The sequence below is a fragment of the Phacochoerus africanus genome, chromosome 6 (assembly GCF_016906955.1).
Source record: "Phacochoerus africanus isolate WHEZ1 chromosome 6, ROS_Pafr_v1, whole genome shotgun sequence".
Taxonomy (NCBI): domain Eukaryota; kingdom Metazoa; phylum Chordata; class Mammalia; order Artiodactyla; family Suidae; genus Phacochoerus; species Phacochoerus africanus.
Genome location: NC_062549.1, coordinates 30,052,624 through 30,077,595, shown reverse-complemented (window position 1 = coordinate 30,077,595; position 24,972 = coordinate 30,052,624). Strand labels below are relative to the sequence as shown.

General features: G+C 36.3%; 1 protein-coding gene across 2 annotated transcripts in view; it reads right to left on the bottom strand.

The window, feature by feature from the left end:
* The window catches only part of ANGPT1 (angiopoietin 1), a 289,488-nt gene that overhangs the window by 21,554 nt on the left and 242,962 nt on the right, over positions 1–24,972 (bottom strand). The gene's annotated exons all lie outside the window — the stretch shown is intronic.

Here is a 24,972-nt window from a genome sequence, read left to right as displayed (position 1 = left end):
GTGTGCCTGATGTTTATTTTACTATACATCCTCAAACTCATATGGTCTTCTGATAATGGAGGATCCACAAAAGGAAAATGAGTTGATTTTACTGCGGCAAGTATTATTTCTAAATAAAAAACACCTTGTAGCATGTCACTATAGCAAATCACTGTGTTAGTATTGAATACTGGAGGGATAAAGACGTTGAAGGAGTAAGAGATGGCACTCATCTTCTCTCACAAACACATAAAAAAAACCTACATGTAGAACGATTCACACAGAATATCTACTGAACACTGGCAAAAGAACTTAAATCTCCAAAAAGGGCAGGAAAACCCTCACATAACTGAGTAGAACAAAGGCAAAAAAAAAAAAAAAGAGAGAGAGAGAGAGAGAGAGAGAGAGAGAGAGAGAAGAGGAATCAGGATGGGACTAGCTTTCCTGAGAGGGAGCTGTTAAAGAGGAAAGGAACCCACATCCTGGGTTCTTACACCTAACTGACAGGGAGATCGACTGAGATGGAGGGACCTCAGAGTCTCAGAGAAAAGCACAGCAGCTAGGCTGAGGAGGGTAAAGCAGAGAGAGAGAGCTGCAAAGACCATCAATAATACTGCTCCTGTACACCACAGCCTGAGATGCTTGGGTGGGGGCCTGGTGCTGAGATTCAGGCTCCTAGGAGAGGACTAGAGTTAGCTGTGTGGAGATAGCCTGAGGGGCCAGGGAGTGGTATGCCATAAGCTGAGGAATGGAAAGCCACAGCTGAAGGAACCCAGGAGGTCTGGGCCCAAGTGGAGAAAAAAGGCACTACTGTTGGGGAGGGTAAGAGGAGGAGGGGCAGACCACCATAGGACTACTTTTCCTTGTGCACAGACTCTCAGAGGGCAAGGCACCTCTGGTACAGGCTATGAGTGGTGAGGCACCACTTGTGCAGGCTATGGGGTATGGAGCACCTCTTGTGTGGGCTACAGGGGGCCAGGCACCTCTTGTGTAGGCTGAGGGCAGTAGGGGGCTAAACATGACATGGTACCTCTTGTGTGGTCTACAGGTGGCAAGGGAAAACCACAGCAGTCATCTCAGACACAGAGGTGGGGGTGGCCTGACACCAATAGGGGTCCACGAACAGGCAGCATCTGCGGCCTGAGTCACCTGAGAGGTTGGCACAGAGGAGGGCACTAGAACTGAGCAAACCTGTTGTTGCTCTAACTCCCCTGGGAATGCACACACCCTCCTTCTGCCACTGCCAAACAGTCTGGGTACTGCCCACAAGAACAATGTAACTTTGCAGGGCCCCGAAACTAGGAGAAGCCTGCACCAACTTCCTGTGGGTCCTTGACACTGTTAAGGCTCAGCAACCAGGCACTGACTACTAGCCCTGATCACTGCCTCCATCTCCCTGGAAGCATGTGCATCACCCTAAAAATAAATAGTAAGCCCTCAGTACTACCCAGGGGCACTCTTGCATATAAACAGCCCTCCAAGACTACAGTAGCTGTTTTCCATACACTCAAAGAATCAGAAAAACAGAAGCAAAATGAAGAAGCTCAGGAACCATGCCCAGTTAAAAGAACAGGAGAATTCACCTGAAGGACAAAAAAATAAAACAAACCTCTGCAGTCTAACAGACACTAAGTTCAAAAAGGAGATAGTGAAAATAATGAAGGAATTAAGAGGAACTATAAAGGAATTAAGATCAGATATGAACAGTTATTCAGACTACTTTAGCAAGGAAATAAAAACTATAAGGAGGAACCAAGAAAAATCAGAAAATTCATTTGCAGAGACACAAGCCAAGTTAAAGGCACTGAAGAGCAAAATGAATAATGCAGAGGAATGAATCTGTGACTTGGAAGATAGAATAATGGAAATCACCCAATCAGGACAGCAGACAGAAAAATCAAGTGAAAAAAACATGAAAGAAATATAAGAGACCCTCTGAGATAATACAAAGCAGGCCAATCTATGCATGATAGGGATTCCAGAAGGAGAAGAAAAAGAAAGGGGATTGAAAATATATTTGAAGACATTATGGCTGAAAACATTCCAAATCTAAAGGAAACAGATATCAAGATATAAGAAGCACAGAGGGCCCCAAACAAGTTGAACTGAAACAGACCCACACCAAAACATGTTATAAGAAAAATGGCAAAAGTTAAAGATAAAAAGAGGATTCTAAAGGCAGCAAGAGAAAGACAAAGAGTTAGTTATAAATGAACCCCCCCATAAGGCTATCAGTTGATTTCTCTACAAAAACACTATAGGCCAGTAGAGAGTGGCAAGATATATTCAAAGTTCTAAAAGGAAAAAATTCGCAGACTAGAGTACTCTACCCAGCAAGAATATCATTTAAAATAGGACAAGTAAAGAATTTCTCCAACAAAGAAAAACTGAAAGAGCACAGCAATACTAAACCAATTCTAAAAGAAATACTGAAAGTGCTCCTCTAAATAAAAAAGAAAGAAATAGGATGGAGAAAAACACAATTGGAAAGTAATCACTCAAACAAGCTAGGTTATAGATCTAAAAGGAAAAAAAAAATCTATCGTAAAAGTGACAGTAAACACAAGGAACAGCAAAAGGATAAACATGAAGATGTTAAAAAAGGACTTCAAAATCATAAAATGTGGGAAAGGAAAGTAAGTAAATATAGATTTTCTTTTTTAACCATGTGTTCCAGCCTATATGACTATCAAGCTAAAGCAAGCAGACATAGGAAGAGGTTAACATAATTGAAAAACAGGGCAACCAAAATTGAAAACAAAGATTACATTCACAAAAACTAAAAAGAAGAGGGCACAAGCATAAAAAGAAAAAAGGAAATCATCCAACCAAAAAAGGAAGGAACAAAGGAGAAACATAGAATCAACAGGAAAAGAAGGTTTAAAATAGCAGTAAATATATATTTATCAATAATTCCCTTAAACATTAATGGACTGAATGCTCCAATCAAAAGTTATAGAGTGGCAGATTGGATAAAAAAACATGAGCCTACAATATGCTGTCTACAAGAGTCTCACTTTAGGTCAAAGGACACATTATATTAAAATTGAGGGGACAGAAAAGGATATTTCATGTGAATGAAAAAGACAGCAATGAGGGAGTTGCAATATTCATATCAGACAAAACAGACTTTAAAATGAAGGCCATAAAGAAAGACAAAGAAGGACACTATTTAACGATAAAAGGATCCAATCAAGAAGAGGGTATTACAATCGTCAACATATATGCCCCTAATATAGGAGCACCCAGATGCATACAACAAGTACTAACAGACATAAAAGAGAAACTGGAGATCGCGTCGTGGCTCAGTGGTTAATGAATCCGACTAGGAACCATGAGATTGTGGGTTTGATCCCTGGCCTCACTCAGTGGGTTAAGGATCTGGTGTTGCTGTGAGCTGTGGTGTAGGTTGCAGACATGGCTCAGATCCCACATTGGCGTGGCTCTAGTATAGGCTGGCAGCTAGAGCTCCAATTAGACCCCTAGCATGGAACCTCCATATGCCACGAGTGCGGCCCTGGAAAAGACAAAACAAACAAACAAAAAAACCATAAAAGCAAAACTGATGGGAATTCAATAATAGTAGGATACTTTAACACCCCTCTCATATAAATGCACAGATCCTCTAGACTGAAAATCAATCAGGCAACAGAGATCCTAAATGACACAATAGAAAAGTTAGATTTCTTTGACATTTTCAGGACACTACATCCTAAAAATCAGAATATACATTCTTTCACACACACGCACTTGGAATATACATTCCAGAAAATATTTTCTTTCTAACACATGCACATGGAACATTCTCATGGATTGACCACATGCTGGGGCACAAAAGTTACCTCAACAAAGTTAAGAGTATAGAAAGTATTTCAAGCATCTTCTCTGTCCACGATAGCATGAAATTAGAAATCAACCACAGGAAAAGAAATGAGGAAAAAACTGACTACATGAAGACTAAACAACATGCTACTAAAAAACCAGTAGGTCAATGAGGAAATCAAAAGGGAAATAAAAAAATACCTTAAGACATATGACAATGAAAGCACAACCATTCCAAATACATGGGATGCCACAAAAGCAGAGCTTAGAGCTAAGTTCACAGCAATAACTGCTTTTGCCAAACAATTTAAACTACCACCTAAAAGGATTAGAAAAATAAGAACAGGAGTTCCCATCATGGCACAGTGGTTAACAAATCCAACTAGGAACCATGATGTTGCGGGTTCAATCCCTGGCCTTGCTCAGTGGGTCAAGGATCTGGCGTTGCTGTGAGCTGCGGTGTAGGCTGCAGATGCAGCTTGGGTCCCACATTGCTGTGGCTCTGGTGTAGGCCAATGGCTAAGTTCCGATTTGACCCCTAGCCTGGGAACCTCCATATGCCACAGGAAGAGGCCCTAGAAAAGGCAAAAAAAAAGAAAGAAAAATAAGAACAAACAAAACCAAAAGTCAGCAGAAGGAAGAAAATCATAAAGATCAGAGAGGAAATCAATGAAATAAAGATTCAAAAAGCAAGAGAAAAAAAATCAATAAAACCAAGAGCTGGTTCTTTAAAAGGGTAAACAAAATTGACAAAACTTTGGCTAGGCTCACCAAGAAGAGGAGAGAAAGAACTCAAACAAAATAAGAAAGGAAAAAGGATAACTATCAACAGATAGTGTAAAAAATACAAAATACTATAATAGAATACTATAAACAATTGTATGACAACAAATTTGACAACTTAGAAGAAATGGACAAATTTGTAGAGACATACAGCCCACCAACACTGAAGCAAGAAGAAACAGATCAATTGAACAGGCTGATCACTAGACATGAAATTGCGTATGTAATAAAAAAAACACTGCCTATAAACAAAAGTCCAGGACCAGATGGCTTCACAGGAGAATTCTATCAAACATACAAAGAACTTATACCCATCCTCCTTAAACTTTCCAAAAGGTTGAAGAAGAAGGAATACTCCCAAAGACATTCTATGAAGTCACAACCACCCTATACCAAAACCAGACAAAGATACCACCAAAAAAGAAAGCTATAAGCCATTATCTTTGATGACTATTGATGCAAAAATTCCCAACAAAATTTTAGCCAATTGATTCCATCAACATATAAAAAAGATCATACAGCACAACCAAGTGGGATTCATTCCAGGTTCACAAGGATGGTTCGACCTATGCAAATCAATTAACATCATACACCACATTAACAAAAGAAAAGCCAAAAAACACATGATCATTTCAATAGTTGCAGAAAAAGCACTTGAAAAAAATCCAACATCCATTCATGATAAAAACTCTTACCAAAGTGGGTATAGAGGGAATATAACATAATCAAATCCATTTATGACAAACCCACAGCCAATATCAAACTCAATGGAGAAAAGCTGAAAACCTTCCTGTTAAATTCTGAAACATGACAAGTACGCCCACTCTCACCACTTTTATTCAACATAGTATTGGAAGTCCTAGCTATGGCAATCAAATAAAAATACCCAAATTGGAAGAGAAGAGGTAAAACTGTCACTCTATGCAGATGATATGACACTATATATAGAAACTCCTAAAAGCTCCACACAAAAACTCTTGAACTGATGAACAAATTCAGCAAAATAGCAGGATACAAGATTAACATTCAGAAATCAGTTGCATTTCTGTATACTGACAATGAAATATTGGAAAAGGAATATAAAAATACAATACTTTTAAAATCACACCCCCAAAAATCAAATACCTAAGAATAAAACTGACTAAGGGGGTGAAAGACTTATATGCTGAGAACTATAAAACATTAATTGATGAAATAAAGAGGATTCAGAGAAATGGAAAGATATTCCATGCTCCTGGATTGGAAGAATTAATACTGTTAAAATGGACATACTACCCAAGGCAGTCTAGAAATTCAATGAAATCCCTATCAAATTACCTATGACATTTTTCACAGCACTAGAAAAAACAATCCAAAAATTTATATGGAACCATGAAAGACCCAGAATTACCAGGGCAATCCTGAGGCAGTGGGGGACAGGGGAACAAGCAGGAGGCATACCTGTCCCAGAACTCAGACAATATTACAAATCTACAGTAATCAAGACAGTGTGGTACTGGTACAAAAAGAGACATACAGACCAATGGAACAGAATAGAGTCCAGAAATAAACCCAGACACCTATGGTCAATTAATCTTTAGCAAAGGAGGTAAGAATATAAAATGGGAAATATTCTCTTCAACAAGTGGTTCTGAGAAACCTGGACAGCTGCATGTAAATCAACGAAACTAGACACACCCTCACACCATGCACAAAAATAAACTCAAAAAGGCTTAAAGACGTAAACATAAGATAAGACACCATAAAACTCCTAGCAGAGAACATAGGCAAAACATTCACTGACATCAACCATACAAATGTTTTCTTAGGTCAGACTCCCAAGGCTTCAAAAGAAAGCAATGGGACCTATTCAAACTTACAGGTTTTGCACAGCAAAGGAAAGCATTAAAAAAAAAGAAAAAAGAAAAAGACAACATATGGAATGGGAGAAAATAGTTTCAAATGATCCAATTGACAGGGTTTAATCTCTAAAATATTCAAACAATTAATACAACTCAACAGCAAAAAAAAAAAAAACAACCAACCCAATTAAAAAATGGGCAGAAGATCTGAAAAGACATTTCTCCAAAGAAGGTATACAGAAGACCAACAGACACATGAAAAAATGCTCAACATCACTCATTATTAGTGAAATGAAAATCAAAACTATAATGAGGTACCACCTCACACTGGTCAGAATGGCCATTATTAACAAGTCAACAGATAACAAATGCCGGAGAGGCTGTAGAGAAAGGGTACCCTCCTTCACTGTTGGTGGGAATGTCAATTGGTATAACCACTATGGAAAACAGTATGAAGGTACCTCAGAAAACTACATATATAACTACCATGTGATCCTGCAATCCCACTCCTCAACATATATCCAGACAAAATTTTCATTGAAAATTATACATGCATTGCTGTGTTCACAATAGCCAAGACATGGAAACAACCTAAATGTCCATCGACAGATGAATGGATCAAGAAGATATGATATATATACATAATGGAATACTACTCAGCCATAAAAAGAACAAAACAGTGCCATTTGAAGCAACATGGATGGAACTAGAGACTATCATACTAATGAAGTAAGTCAGAAAGACAAATACCATGTGATCTCACTTATCTGGAATCTAAAATGTGGCACAAATGAATGTATCTACAGAAGAGAAACAAACTCATAGAGTTGGAGAATAGACTTTTGGTTGCCAAGGTGGAAGGGGAGGAAATGGAATGGACTTAGAGTTTGGGGTTAGTAGATGCAAACTATTGCATTTGGATTGGAAAAGCAATGAGAGTCTGTTGTACAGCACAGGGAACTATATCTAGTCACTTGTGATGGAACATGCTGGAGGATAATGTGAGAAATAGAATGTGTATAGATGTATGACTGGGTGACCTTGCTGTAGAGCAGAAACTGACAGAACATTGTAAATCAACTATAATAAAAATGTTGAATATTGATGGTGTGTTAAACAGAGGACTTATTCTATGCCAAGATTTATGTTAAATCTTGATTCATGTATCAATATCCCAATATTGCATAACAAAGCTCAGAGAGACTAAGTAAGCTGGAATTCAGCTATGGCTGACTTTAAAATCCAAACTCTTAATAATCATTATGTACTCTGAACAAATATTTGTTGACCTCATACTATATATCAGAAGTTGTTCTCAGTACTTAAGATATACCAGCAAACAAAATAGAAAACCATGCCCTCAAGGGCCTGCATTCTGGTAGTATCCCTAAGACTAAGTTCAAAATCCCAACTGTTTAACCTCAAATGTGGCATTCATCAAAAACCTTCCCTTACTCTTTAGAAACATTTTTTATATAAATTTACATTGATCTAGATCAGGGGCTCTCCAGGCGTTGAACGTGTATCAAATCATCTGGTCATTTGTGAAAGACTTACTCACTAGGCTGAGTAATTTGTTTTCAACTAGCATCTCACATCACTCTGCATACTTTCCAAGGAGAAAATTTGGAAGAATATTGATCTAGAATTAAAAAATTAGTGAACAATTCATAATATTTGCCTAATATAGTTCCCTGACATCTCTTCACTTCCTGTGGATCCTGCATGCTGCTTTCATATCCAACTGGGTACTTTGAACAAATGCAAACTTGCTCAGGTACTTCATGTCTCAAAATAACTAAGCTGTTGTCAGTAGCTTCAGTTTGATATTCAAGATCTGTGGTTGAGACCTACCCCTCTCTCTTACTCTATCTAATACTCCTCTGTTCTCATTCATCAAAATCATCTAGCAATATTTCCTTCAAATCCATGTGTGTCACTTCTGTGCCAGAGTCACATTCATAAATCCTATTCATCCACACTATGGATAATGGGTGATTAAATCTCTTTGATTGAGACATTACCAGAACCTAGGCCAGCTTTGAACAAAATTCTAATTATTAAACAAAAACAATAAAGATCAATTAATATTTGGATAGATACACACACATATATTTTTCCCATATATACATATTTGACTTGTGTTTGCACCGAAGTATATGCATATATCCCATTATTATTATGTAAGGTTGATAATGTTTTTTAGCAAATAACAGTACTGTTGTATGACTATGTCAAAATATTTTTCAAACATTCTGCAAAGATTTTTTTTAGCCAGAGCAAAACATATAATTATATCATATTTAAGTTCTGTTGGTTTCAATAATTAATAGAACTTATAGTTAACAGAGGCTGAAGGAAGCTTCTAATGATTATCACATACAAGTTTATATTTTAAAAATCTGAGAATCGGGCTAAAAGTCACTGATGATGCAAAATTGTAGAATTTTTAACTGCAAATTCACATTTTACATTGCAAGCAGCCCATATGGAGGAGGGTTTCACTAGGATAAGGTGAGAGGTTACCAAGGGGAGCCCTAGGACATGTTACATGGGTGAATTCATCACCTTCTAGAAATGGCCCGAAGTTTTAACTTGATTATTTTCTCAGCCTCTCAGAGACAGAAACACACTAACAAAACTAAGGGGGGGACTTACATAACTTAGGTAAACATTTAGAATCAAAACAGGGGCCCCAGTCTCAGGATCTCCTTAGAGGGGATTTCACACAGAAAGCTAAATCATAATCTTGCTTGTTTGGTGAACACAGCACCAGAGTTTGGGAAGAAAGATATATGATTTCAAAATTAAGTAGCTGTGACTCTACTAGCCTGGAACCACCTTCTCCACTGGGAGTGGGTAAGTTTAGCCCACAGGCATTTTTGGATGAGTGATGCTAATTCCAACTCTGATTCTTGGGTTCTCTATAATCTGTAATGACTTTGCTCCAACTGACTTAGGGTAAGTCAATACCATTTTCTCTGCAGTAGCTTTAAGCTCACTAATGGGGACAGAATTTCTAGGACACGATGATTTTCTACACTGTCTTTTGCAGGTAATTTAATACTAATGCTGAGTTGAATACTGAGTGAGTGCTATGTACTGAATATAGTTTATACTTTTATATGAGGGTTATAACTTAAGCCTCATAGTTTACAATGGTTTCTTTGTGTTGATTCATGTATCAGTATCCCAATTTTGCATAACAAAGCTCAGAGAGACTAAGTAAGCTGGAATTTAGCTATGGTTGACTTTAAAATCCAAACTCTTAATAATCATTATGTACTCTGAACAAATATTTGTTGACCTCATACTATATATCAGAAGTTGTTCTCAGTACTTCAGATATACCAGCAAATGAAATAGAAAACCATGCCCTCAAGGGCCTGCATTCTGGTAGTATCCCTAAGATTAAGTTCAAAATCTCAACTGTTTAACCTCAAATGTGGTATTCATCAAAAACCTTCCCTTACTATAATTGTGCAGCAATGCACAATTATAAATTCAGGAAGTAGAGAAAAGCAAAAAGAAGAAAATAAAAAATAATCCAACTCTCATCTTCAAATATAACTACTCCTGACATCATGATTTGCATAATTTAGTCTTTTCCTTCTTTTTTGTTCTCTCCAAGTAGAAAATATTATTTACATTTAAGTATATATGTAATACCTGAGCATACTCTATAAAAATTTTAAATAATATGAATAAAGTTTTTGCCCACAGGCTCATCTTATCGACCACTCTAGAAATAACAGCTTATGTCAGTTTTGTATATTTTAAAAGTTTACGATGTGTAAACACAAATGAAAACAAAACTTCACGTTTTTAAATAAATTTTTCATATATGATTTTATGACTGTTTGCATGCCATTACATATTTTTCTTCGACATCATTTAGAAGCTATAGTATGACTATATTATCAAGTGGCACAAGTTTAAGGGTGCCTTCACATATCTCTAAATATGTATGCAAGTCTATATGTCACGGTTAGAAAAACTTGTAGAATAAACATTTACAATGTTTTGTCCTAACCTTCATCTCTATGGGCCTCATTAATGATATATGTTAGAATTTGTGAGTAGAAGGAGATATTTTTCTAGATCCACTTAATCAAGACTAGAAGTTTTCTAGTGTTTGCAGCTCTTCTCTGAATTATTTTTTAAAGGTCTTATAATTGGTTTCAATGACTTGAGCCTTGCTCCCTCCTATTCCCCTAAAATCCATTCTCCATGTGGCTCATTCAAAACATATCCCTTAGCGTCATTCCTCAGTTCTGGTTAAAATCCCTCAGTTGTTCTCCCAACACATGAAAGATATAATCCAAATTCCCTACTGTGGTTTATAAGGACTTTGAATATCTAGCCCTTGTCTACTTTCTCCCACATCAACCCCACATCTCCCATCTCTTATTTTCTGCACACATAACAAAAACATTCTGTTTTTGTTCTCATTTTCTTGGAGACCTCGGGATAGGAAAACATGCTTGATATATTACGTAGATAGAATAAAGGAGAAAATCTACGTCCTAATTCTTATTAGTTCTTACATTCATTGAATGACCTATTTGAACTGTGTGCACAACCAACTGATATCCAAGAGCAAATTCAAAATAAAAACATGCTTATGGTAAATTATTCAGCTAAAATGATTTTGGAAAAAAGAGAAAAAGATGAATAAAGTGTAGAATATCTTCCTAAGGGCCTGCCCAGATTAGGAATCTTGAAAATAAGAAGCAGAGTGTGGAACAGTCCCATGATAGTAAAGTGTAAATATTGGGACATATTTGCTGCAATGATTTAAAAGTAGAAGTGGGAGTGGGCAAAATGTGTGTAGGTGGTTAAAAGGTACAAACTTCTGGTTACAAAATAATTAAGTTCTGGGGATGCAATGTGCACCATGGTATGATAGTTAATAATGCTATATTGTATATAGGCAAGTTGCTAGGAGAATATATCTTAAAAGTTATCTCAAGAAAAATTAACTCCACATGGTAATGAATTTTAACTACATTTATTATTGCTTACTATGGTGACTTTTTGCAATAGATACATATATGCATATATTAAGTCATTATGGTATATACCTGAAACTAATATGTTATATGTCAATTATATTTCACTAAAAAAGTATTAGAGACCAATATTTTGAGGAACCATACAAGACTGAATATTACTTATTAATTTATATACAGTAGTATTCATCCCCTCTATGTTTATATCCTTACCATGTCCCAGGGAGCTGATTATGCTCTTCCAAGGAAGAGTTATTATTTTGCACTGGAAATAGAAATGGTGTTTATTTAAAATAATTTTTCTCAACATTATTTTAAGAAAATTACAGATGAGAACAACTATACTTCTATGAAATCCCTCAAGAATTCTGGGGGTAACCAGGTAGTCAAGGATTGGTCCTCTTGCACAGTTATGGGGCTCAATCTTCCTTAGCAGCTATTTATTATTGAACAGCATTATTGATCCAAAGCCTACAACCATAGCTGAGTATTTGATAGGTGCAAACTAAGGGCTTGTTATTCACAAATGTCAAGAATTTTTTCTAATTAGATAAGAAAACTTATTATTTTTTTAATTTTTAATTTTTTTTGGTCTTTTTTACCATTTTCTTGGGCTGCTCTCGGCGCACATGGAGGTTCCCAGGCTAGGGGTCAAATCGGAGCTGTAGCCGCCAGCCTATGACAGAACCATAGCAATGCGGGATCTGAGCCGTGTCTGCAACCTACAGCAGAGCTCACAGCAATGACCTTGCCCACTGAGCAAGGTCAGGGATCGAACTTGCAAACTCATGGTTCCTAGTCGGATTCGTTAACCACTGAGCCACGACGGGGACTCCAAGAAAACTTATTTGAATTGAGGCTCAAACACAATATCTTTGTGGTTCTTTACATTAGTGGCTCTGGTTAATTTCTAAGATATTTATATATAGTTAACTATCCATGACTTTCTCTAATCTGCTAATGGAACATCACTTTACAAAAATCAATATACAGAAGGGCAAAAGTCATTTTTGCATCTGACTATGGAGAAAAGGATTTAAAATGTAAGTCACTGGAGAAAATGCTTCCTCCAAAATAACACTATGAAAATCTTAGACATTTTTTTCTTGTGTTCAGCCATTATAGATGTGGCTTGCATGAAGGATGATGTGTTAGGAGATAAAACCCAAATGCTATCCCAGAGCAAAATATTTGGCTTAGGAACATAAATATGAAAGACGCCAAAACAACAACAATCAACCACAAAATAATACACCACAAAAACTCTTAAGAACACTATTAGATGTGACCCAGAAGGCAGCCACAAAATAAAATCATGATATTTATCCTTTTAGACCCATTTTTCTTAATTAAGGGGGACAAACATTTATGAGTACCAACTGATCAGTGGCTGTAAAGAATGTTAGCATTTTAATATTTTGAATTAGCATCTGGAGGGAAAATGAAACAGATTCACACTAAAATTTGTCATGACTTTCTATTTATTCTTAATGAAAATATACTTATTTTCTTTCACTTACAGAAATTTCGATAACTAGAAAGACTAAGTAATATTTTTTAATGAATGCAGGACAACAGTAAATTCTGTCATGGAAAAACAGATTTCAAAATGTACTTATGTATCATGTAAGTGATTCTACAATTTTATTTTAGGCAGCCCGATCCCATGCATCCAGTTTCTTGCTAATTTTATCTATTTAAAAGAGTGCCGTATTTCTCACACTTTTACATCTTCACTGCATTTAGGGATTGGGGGTTTCCTTCATTATCCAAGGCAGTGGGAGCTATGTTTATGACAAATTGAAGTTCGAGCTCAGCTCTTTTAAGCAGAAGACAGACTCTTAGATATCTGAACTCTAAGGTATTATGTACTGACAGGCTTAGCGTATTTTTATTTTGGTTCTGAGCTCTCTCCCCACCACCATATGGAACTAGTTTGTCTTTTTCATAATCACTTGAAGAAAATGCAAAATGACCCCCATGGTTCTCTTTCAGAGCCTGGTAGCAATGACTCAATCTGACAGAGTTTCCCAATACTGTTGTGTGTCATCTGGTTGTTGTTGCAGGGCTGTCTCTGCTTTAACCACCCTCCCTGCTCTGCCCGCACCCTATTGAAAGGGGTGGGCACCAGCCAAGAATGATATCAGAGCATGTCTTTTAGCACTGAGTTTAAATGATGTAGATGGCATCTTTCACTGAAAGTAAAGACAATTTTTCTCTTGTCAATCTAAACGTAGAATAAATGTTTGCCTTACTATAGACGTCTAGCAAGATTAGGCATTTGTTTGGTGTAATGAAGAGGTCATTGAGAGGTATGCAAATAATTAGTATTGTAGGGGAAAGGGAAAGGGAAAAAGTCAGGAGATGCTCAGTTACTCAAAAAGCTTAGTGGGAGTTCCTGTTGGGGCTCAGCAGGTTACAAACCCAACTAGGACCCATGAGGATGTGGGTTTGAGGCCTGGCCTTGCTCTAGCGTGTTAAGGATCTGGCATTGCCATGAGTTGTGGTGTAGGTCACAGCCGTGGCTCGGATCTGGCATTGCTGTGGTGTAGGCTGGAAGCTACAGCTCTGATTCAATCTCTAGCCTGGGAACGTCTATATGCAGCAGGCATGGCCCTAAAAAAAGCAAAAAAAAAAAAGTTTAGTGGAAGAGATTGGCTTTGGAGGCTGTGGAAGACAGTGACTTTTGGAGAGGGATGAGGAGGATATTCTCAATAATAAGAGCTGTGAAACTCACAGCACAATTGGAATTTGAGGTTATCTAAGATCAAAAGTAAATAAGAAATAAAGAGGATTTGTCAGTCATTTGAATGTGTTGGGAACATCAAGTGAAAATGCAGACAACGAAGTCATTTAAATACTAAGCATTTAAGATGAATTTTTATTTCTTTTTTAAAATTAGTATTTGAAGTTGGAAATTATTTATTTTCATAGAATGCCCTTTTTGTTAAATATATAGAGTTCTACAGTGGAAATTATTAAGGCTGGATGCCTTGAGATAAAGGCAAGAACCTAAATTTATCTTAGAACAAGGGAATATTTGAGCCTCAGATTAGCCTTTCCTAATATAGTAAAATTATCTATAGTTAAACAATGTTTTCTAATTGTCTTTCAAAATAGTATCTTTAAGAAAAATATTTTGTTCTCTTTAAGACAGGATTGTTCAAGTGTATCCTGGGCTTATAAATGATCAGAACTTTACTGAACTGAACACTTTCTTCCAAGTCCAAAATCAACCATCCTTCAAGACAAAATTGCAGGAAGACGTCTCTCTTCTTTCTCCTCTAAATTGTCACTGCACAGATAAATTTCTTCTCCTGTGGCATACCTCATTTGCCTATCATAGTAATTTACTTTATATATGTGCTTTTTCTTCCTCGCCAGACTCTAAGCATTTGATGAGAAGCATTCATGTCTTTGCCATCTTTGTAAACTCCATACATGATATACATAACAGGCATTCAATAAACATTTATTGAGTTGATTATGAACTGAGTTCAAATTTTTTAGAATTTAAGTTTTTCTCATCTCAAGAGATTATTTATATGTAGTAACATTTTAACTCCAATAATACAATTATGTTTTATAATTCAAGCCCCATGAGCATTTTTTTCCTGATTTGAAATTTGTCCAATATTAATGATCTAATGGTCAGCTCGAATCATATTGGGACACTGTTATATTAAGAATGGAATTAGTTTGTGGCTGCCAGCAGGCATCTAAAGAAATAGCTCATGGAATAATCTATTAAAGCAAATACTAGAGTCCATATGAGAAATGAGACCATCAACTTTTACGAAGGGACCTATATCTATACACATGTCCATTCTACAGCATAATTTCCTCCAGAACCTGAGCATTCATTTCAAAGATGTTTCAAAGGTTCCATTCTATTTGTTAGCGGATAGAGGGTTTGTTTTCTACTGTTGAATCTGGAGGCTGTATTAAATCTGTATCATAACATGCAACACTATTTTTCATGTGCTGGAGATACATTCTGTTACTCCACTGCCCATAGGTGAGCGCATTATGTATTTATTTGCAAGAGCCTGTCAATGAGCATGTGAGAAAATGATTGGAAAATATATGAAGCAAAGTTGGTGAATCTATAAAAACATGAGTGAACATAAGTCTATGACAGAGAGTTGTATGACAATGATCTAGATTCATAGAAATAAATTTCTAAGTAGAAGGAAAAGTGCAAAAGAAGTTTCAAAAGAAAAGAGAATGTGAGTAAGGAGATTAAAAGATCCAATAACATATAGTTTGACTCATCAACAATTAAAGATTTGGTATAGATTGAGAGATACTTAGAGAGACATAAAGACTAAGAAGATAGAGGTGGCTTGGTACAAAGTATGAATGAAGAAAATAACTGACAAAGTCATTAACTAAAATGTTTCCTTCTTTCCTTTATCTCCCCACAAAAATAAAGATATAAAACATTACTTTCTAAAGAGCAGGACTGTGTCATGTATATTTGCATACATGTGTGTATAGAACTCAAGAGAGAGCATAGTAGAACAGAGTTTGGAACTTAACTGTCTGGGTTTGCAATCTAGCTTTTATCCTTTCTAATCCTCAGCTGCCTCATCTCTAAAATGGCTCTAATAATAGTAATGTCCTTCAAATAGTGTTTTGACAATTAAATGAATACACTTTAAGCCCTTGAAAACTGTCACATGCAGAGTCACATGTAGAGTACTTATAAATATTAACAAAAAATTAAACAAAGAAACCAAACTTCCCTTCCCTAACCAGTACCTATAAACTATGCAGAAATGTCCTTCTAATATTGTTGTGACAATTAAATGAATACATAAAGACCTTGAAAAGACTGTCACATGTAGAGTACTTATGAATATTAATAAAAAATTAAACAAAGAAACCAAACTTCTCTAACCAGTACCTATAAACTACACAGAAGCTCAGTAAACAATAGTTACTTCAATGTCTAAATTAAACAAGCATAAATGTATATAACATTAATAGACATACATAAGCATACTCAGAGTGATGAAAATAGTGAGAGAGACCTGCAGCTAATTATGTAGGCAATAAGCTGAAAAAATAAAAAATGAAAAAGACAAACTTTCTTAAATAGGCCCCATTTCCTTTGAAAGATTCTTTTATTTTTATAGAGAACAAGTAGGACGCTAAATACAAAGAACAAGAAACCTGAGTTGCTTTGCTGACTACCTAATTTAAGGTCTACATTATTTTGAATCCAGATTCCTGAATAACAATACTTTAATTCAAATGCTTGTTCTTGAATAAATGCAAATTCAAATCTTTTGAGATTCCTATGTTTTTCTTGACATATAATGGGATGCTTTATTAGTCAAATCCAACATGTGTATTTTTTCCTTTCTTTACCCACTGATGCTTGGGAAAAAAAACCCTGAAAATATCACCCATACCAATCTATCCTTTAATTCTCATCTCTATTTCCTCTAAGTTTCCTTAATTGGGTTCATTTATTCTGAAATGGAATTGAGTAACTGGAGAATCATTAGACTTTGTATAATGGGTTAATCTAACCATTATTTATATATGATATAACACATCATATTTGCTTCTTGAACCTCAGATGCCCTGTCGTAGATATGTAATTTGATATCTTTAAACATGTTTAGTGGAAGATGTGCAAGTGTGAAAAATGCTTGAGATAGCAAGGGTCATGGGAATCTGTACTGTGATTAAGAAAGATACATTTTCAGAGTTACAGAAAACCTCAGCCCAAATAATAAGAAACTTTAGAAAATCTAGTTTCATTTATTCTATGGTTCTGTTCTGAGTGTTTTATATAACATTAACTTTCATTACACATGCTTTAATTGTACACTAATTTTTTGTCTATTTAAGTTTTGACAATAAGTTTTAATGTGCCTTCTCTGACTTACAAATATTAACATAAAGTAGAACTTTGATGAGAATGAGTTTATCAACCACCAGGTCTTCTCAAAATCCTGAAACATCAAACTGTTAACAGTGACTCTTGCTTCAAAACCTCAGTAAAATATAGTTCTTCGTGTTTCTCAGAGACAAGAAGGTTGCATTTGCTCAAAATTCATGATAAATTCTTCCTTCAAAAAAACAAAATAGCGAACTCACACTGTTACGTCTGAGGGCTTTTGCATAGTCCTGAGAAAGTACACTCAATTCTGTACATTAAATAAAAACAAAACTATTTTCATGAAATTTGTGGCAATGAAACCATACTTCCTGAAGTTCAGAAGTACACACTACAGTGATTCTCTGTTTTTAGTTCTAAATAAAAATAAAGATCTTTGAGTATTCCTCTACTTTTCTAAGAATACATAAAAAAGAGTGCAAAATGATTTACATGGCACTAAGACTCCCATAAAGAATACAAACAGACCCTTAAACTTATTTCAATTCCCTTGGCATCATATGTGGTTGATAGATTCAGTTCTAAGTGAGTGGCTCACTGACCAGACCTCTCCTGGTGCCCAGAAGACCAGGCCAACAGCCATCTCAGAGAGTTAATGGGCTTTTGTTGTTGTTGTTGTTACCAAAAATTAAGTCAAGACCTTGTAAAATTTGTGATTCAAATTGGTCATTTTTTTTTTCAGTATAAACAAATTCAAGGGAGGTGGATTTGTTCTCATTTTTATTTCCTTTAAAGAGCAGCAAGAAACTCTCTTTTCAGCATCCCCTAGGGGAAGACAGAGGAAGAGGAAAGGATGTGTAGAACGTTGAAAACCACTGAGAGGCACCGTCTGAGGTTTTTTTGCAAAGAGGAAATACTTTCTTTTGTTGTACTTGGACAATGTGTTGCTATAAGTTTTGCAAATAAGGCTTCAGCATACATAAGCAGATTCTTCTGTTAACCAAAATCATCAGTGTACTTATTTTTCTCCACAATTAGTGTAAGATAGAGTCCAAATTCCTTATCATGTAATACAGCCATTTTCTGTAGCACAGAGAGTCTCTACATATAAGATACAGGCTCTCTCTCACTTCTGGGTCTTTGCCCACATTGCTCCTCCTGGATGGAATCTCAACACTTTGCTTCTGCTGTCACCATCTTCCATATGTGCCTCATGAATACTTCCTCATACTTCACAAAAATACCTAAGAATTTTCTCCATAAGACTCTCCTGGTTCCCTTCAATCTCTTCCAACGTACACCTATGCATCCTCAACCCCAGCCAAACTAACCACTTTTCCTTAGTGTCCAACACTAGCCTAATCCTAAGGGTTTTTTACTGTGAGCTGACTCACACATTAAGTGTAAGAAAAATTTTGTTGTTCATTTATTCTGGGGAGAAGATCCATAGCTCCAGCAAACTTTTTAAAAGGTCTATGATCCCTTGATCAAAACTCAAAATAGTACAAAACAAAAAATCAAACAGACATGCTAAAACATACTGTAGCTGAAACTTACATATATATATATTTTTTGTCTTTTTGTCTTTTGAGGGCCGCACCCGTGGCATATGGAGGTTCCCAGGTGAGGGATCTAATCGGAGCTACAGCTGCTGGCCTACACTGGAGCCATAGCAACGTGGGATCTGAGCCACGTCTGTGACCTATACCCCAGCTCACGGCAATGCCGGATCCCTAACCCACTGAGTGAGGCCAGGGATCGAACCCGAAACCTCATGGTTCCTAGTCGGATTCGTTTCTGCTGCGCCACAACGGGAACTCCAAAACTTATATTTTAAGGCAACTATCACGTTTTCTTCCTTCTCTTCAACTATTAGCCCCACAAGACCAGCAGGCTTAGTGTTTCCTTTTAGTATCATTAATGTGTTACGTCTGCATCAGCATGACTGGGTCTACCTGGTAGGCCTGAGATATCTAGGTTCTATCCTAGAAACAGAATATCTGAATGTGGGATTCAGAAAACTACACTTTAAACAAACACCTTAGTTGATTATATGCACACTCAAGTTTGGAAATAACTGAATAGTACCAAGGAAATAGTGGCAACAAGATAACTGTTAGCTGGCTGATTGGCTAATTGACTAAATAAATGAATGAATTCAGACGCTGGTTTCAAAAGACAACAACTTTTAAGGTAATACTTTTAGTGAAGTTATGTAAATTAAAGCAAAATATATCCAGTTAAGAGAGAAATAAAATAATTATGAATATTGGAAATCACATATGTAATAGTTATTATTTATTAACAAGCCCAAAGTTTTGAATTAATGTCCCTAATTATCAGCATATGGTCTAGGTTAGGGGGTGTTAAGGAAGCACACAATATTCATATACAATTATTCTACTAAGAATGCTAGCTATACTTTAAAAATCAGGTTATAAATAGGCATAATCTATTCATTTGATCTCTAACACATGTTATTTTTTTAAACTTTAAAAATTTTTTTTGTTTCTTTGTCTTTTTAGGCACACCCATGGCATATGGAGGGGGAAGGCTGCGGGTCCAGTTAGAGCTACAACTGCCGGCCCACTCCAGAGCCACAGCAACGCTAGATCTGAGCCGCATTTGTGAACTACACCACAGCTCACGGCAACGCCGGTCGATCTGAGCAAGGCTAGGGATCGAACCGTAACCTCATGGTTCCTACTCAGATTTGTTTTCGCTGTGCCATGACGGGGAACTCCTGATCTCTAACACATGTTATTTTAAAGGACAGTTCATTAAAATAATTATTTAAAAATAATGTGACCTCCAATTATTTATATAATGACATTTGATTAGCAGATCCAGAAAATTCTCTCTAGAATTGATCATAAGCACACGTGAGGGAAAGGCAGTGTTTTCCATTTACAGTCTAAAAATTAATAAGACTAAAATTACTCTTTATCCAGATGTTTAGATGCACTTCTGAGGCAGGTAATAACATAGCACTTTTGATTATTTCAATAGAGAATGAGAAGAACAGCATAATGTTGGCATTTGTAATGTTACCATTGAAAGAGACATATCTAAGCATTTTGTAATTATTTGTCATGGAGTAAATGCTCAAGTAATATTAATGAAAGGAGTTTCTGTTGTGGTCCAGAGGAAATGAATCTGACTAGTATCCATGAGGATGCGAATTCGATCCCTGGGCTTGCTCAGTGGGTGGGGATCCAACATGCTGTGATCTGTGGTGTAGGTCACAGATGTGGCTTGGATCCCACATTGCTGTAGCTGTGGCTGTGGCCAGCAGCTGTAGATCTGATTTGACCCCTAGCCTGGGAACTTCCATGTGCTGTGGGTGTGGTTCTAAAAAGAACAGCAACAAAATATATATATATAATCACACACACACACACACATTAATTAAAGTTGAATGTTATGATGCTGCTATCAGCACAGGATTTGTAGTTGGCATTTAATGTTGATATTTATTGGTATCTGGCATAACTATTTAAAATGGAATGGATAAGCAATGATATTCTGCTGTATAGTATTGGGAACTATATCTAGTCACTTATGATGGAGCATGATAATGTGAGAAAAAAGAATGTGGATATGTATATGTGACTGGGTCACCTTGCTGTACAGTGGAAAATTGGCAGAACACTGTAAACCGACTATAATGGGAAAAAAATCATTATAAAGTTAAAAAAATAATAAAATGGCTTTGCAGTGTTCTCCTTGTGGCACAGTGGAAATGAATCTGATTTGTATCCATGAGAATGCGGGTTCAATCCCTGGACCCAGTGGATCAGGGATCTGGCATTGCCTTGAGCTGTGATGCAGGTCACAGACACGGCTCGGATCCCATGTTACCGTGGCTGTGGTGTAGGCTGGCAGCTACAGCTCATATTCGACCCCTAGCCTGGGAAGTGCCATATGGCACAGGTGTGGCCCTAAAAGGACAAAAAATGAAAATAAAAAAATAAAAAATAAAATAAAATAAAAATGGTTTTGTAATTGCTTATATTTGAAATGAGTAAAGGCTCTTGAAAAAAATAAATCACCTTGAGAGAAAAAGCATTGTATAAGTTACAGGGTAATCAATATTTTTATACTGTAATTTTCATATTTAAATTTTTTTACTCAAAAATATAATTAACTAAATTAAATACTGTACTTTTTGATAAGCTTTCAGTTATTCACTTTGATAAAAATTAAAGTTTATTGCACTGGTGGCAGCTATCAAAACTGCAGGCAGAGTACCTAGTCTTTGTAACCCACACTTAGGGGTGACAGCAACACAGCATTCTTTTCCAGGATTGGCTGTCCTAGAGAATAAAGTATGCTGTATGTTCACTTTATTAACATTTTAATCTCATTTGCTTGGCATTATGCAATATATAAGTTCTAGCATAACTTTTGCAGGTAAAGAAAATAAACAGAAGAGCCTGAGGCTGAATAGATTAGGGAAATGAATGTCATCCAAGGAACAATCCAAGAAACTAAAGGAGACAGCATTTTATTAAAAATCTTATATGGAAACTGTCATATGCTGCCATTCTGTGCCGTAAACCTCTGAGGACAGGAATTTTGACTTGCTGGTCTCTGAATTTCCAGCATCTAGATCAATGATTGCCATACAATAATCAGCTGTGTTTGCTGAATGAACAAAAATATATCTTTGTTGATGTGTCTTTCATATATTTATTAGAAAATGCTTCCTTTCCAGGTACATGCCAAGCATTGTGGAGAGGTCTTTGCCCTGCTAGAGGTGGCAGACTAATAACAGGGAATAGTCCATTACAATCCCTGGTGATAAGGACTCTGATAAAGATAATGTATAGAGCACAAGGAAAGCACCTAGAAGGGACTCCCTGCCCAATCTAAAAAAGCAAAGCTCTATAGTCTGAGCTAGGACTTAAAGGATAAAGAAAATCAGGTCAGGAAAGCAATAAAGCTCTTGAAGGATAAGAATTTGTCTCACCCACAAGATCTTGCACATTGTTGTTGCTCATATTTATTGAACAGAGTAATCAAAACATTAAGTGAAAAAACTGATTGAGGAGTTATTTTGTGGCACAGCAATTAAGGATCCAACATTGTCACTGCAGCATCTTGGCTTGGGTTGCTGCTGTGGTGTGCGTTTTACCCCTAACTTGGGTGTAGCCAAAAAACAAACAAACCCCCCCCCCAAAAAAAACAACCCCAAACCTGACTGGGATGTAAGAAAATTGAGAAAAAAAACATGCAAATGTGCTGTCCTTAGAGGTTATCATTAGTTGCCAGTCCCAAGTCTCCCACATATTACTAGTTGCCTGGCTCTCCTTTTTATTCTTAGCATCATACTTGGTCACTACCTGTTTATACTCTATGCTTAAGCAATACCCAATTACTTGTAGTTCGCCTAACAAGACATGCTGGGTCTCACTTATGAGTTTTCACATATGATATTCCCTCTTCTACCTCCAACTTGAACTAATTCTCTAGCTAAATAATTTGCGATTGTTATGTCAACTTAGGTTACCCTTTGGAGGCCTTTCCAACCCCACAAAGGACTTACTTTTGTGTCTTTTCCTGAAGTCACTATGTTCATTGTCTGTTTATCTACTATCTCCTCCTTGCCCTAGCCCTGTTGCACACGAGTATAGACATGTGTAAACACACACATGCATGACTGTATTGAAATTTCTCTGGATATTTTATCCTAGAATAGCACATAATAGAAAATAAATATATTCTTCATTGAAGATGAAGCCTTCTTCTTTTCAGTGGTGGCCAACATTTAGGAGGACCCTCAGCAGAGGGATCATCTTCCTGGATTATTTCCTGGAGGCACTGTTAGCTGGTTTTTGCCAACCTATAAGTTTCTAGGAGAGCAGTTGTCTGAGTCCCAGAATTACTCATTCTGGAGCAGGAATCCTTTGGGAATTCTCAGGCCTAAGCAGGACATTTGTTTTTGTCATCTTAGAAAAATCTAAGTATTTAGAGACTGACATTAATCTGCATTAAAGTCAAGAGATTTCCTGAGTGTTATAAGAACTAAAGAAGGTACAAAGTGATTTTGTTAACTCCATGCCTTTTGCCCCCTGAATATTACATCTCCGTCGAGGAGTACAGAATACAAATTTTTTTTTTGATTAAAATAATTCCTTCTCTGTTTTAGGAAGTATTAACTACACAAAAAAATCATAGTCTAATTAAAAGTTATACATCTTGCAAGTTGGAGAAATTATTTGGAAATACAGTTAAAACTACTTAAAGCCTTAGGTTTGATATCTAGGCTGAGAACTGTAGAGGGCAGAAACTGCTAGGAGATGCCCTGTATATATTTTTCCACTTTGATCAGTCCAGAACTGCTGTAAAAAATAAATTTCCTCTTAGTATTTCAACACATCTGCTACTGGTTCCAGCCAGGACCAGGCAGTCCAGATGATCAGAGAAATGGAAAACATTCACTAAAAAGAGTGAAACAAGTTTTGCAAAACTTACGAAAATGCAGGGCTTAAATTTACAAGGGAGGCTTGAGAGAATTCTTTTCAATCCATACTAATTTGTTTTGTCCTTGAAATACATACATAGCATGGGAATACTTTAATGATTGAAAAACAAACAAAAAAAAAGACAGGATTTTGGAACTGGAAAGACTTCATCCTTACCTCCTCATTTTACTTCTGAGGAACTAAGGCTTGGAAAAGTGAGCACTTGTCCAAGGTCATTCAGAAAAGTAACTAGAGATCCAAATCTAGAGTTCATATCTCTTTATTCTCAATATAATATTTTACTCATTATAAAAACTGCTTCCCAATAAAGACCTTGGCCCAAAATAAACTTTGTGTAAAAAGATGTTTAATGGCCAAATTATTTTCAAGTTGTGACTGGTAATTTTGTTTAAACATTGCTTCATGTGGATCTCTTCCAGAACAAGGTTTAACACAGCCATAGTCAGTTCTACTTTGAAAGTATCATTCATTTCCAACAAATAATAGGGAGATAAAAAAATTGGAAGGATATTCCCAAATTGTGCATTATAAATATTACGGTAAGGTTATAATCTAAAACGTATCATTTAACCTAAACTAAATGGTTAAACATTATCATTCAGACTTTGTTAATACAAATTTTCTTATGGTTCAAAGAAGCACTATCTTTAAGCTTGTCATTATTCTCTCTGTGATAAAGGATTTATTAATTGGGTTACTATAAAAAGATAAAGGAATTAACTTCAAGGAACAAATTATGACCATTTGCATTTAACATGCAAAATCACTTGTTAAAATCACATGCAAAATTTATCATTACAACCAAAAAGAAAACAAAAAGACAACTTACAGAATGGGAGAAAATGGTTTCAAATGATGCAACCGACAAGGGCTTAATCTCTAGAATATATAAACAACTTATACAACCCAACAGCAAAAACGCCAATCAATCAATGGAGAAATGGGCAAAAGACCTGAATAGACATTTCTCCAAAGAAGATATACAGATGGCCAACAAACACATGAAAAAATGCTCAACATCGCTGGTTATAAGAGAAATGCAAATCAAAACTACCATGAGATACCACCTCACACCAGTCAGAATGGCCATCATTAGTAAGTCCACAAATAACAAGTGCTGGAGGGGCTGTGGAGAAAAGGGAACCCTCCTGCACTGTTGGTGGGAATGTAAACTGTACAGCCACTATGGAGAA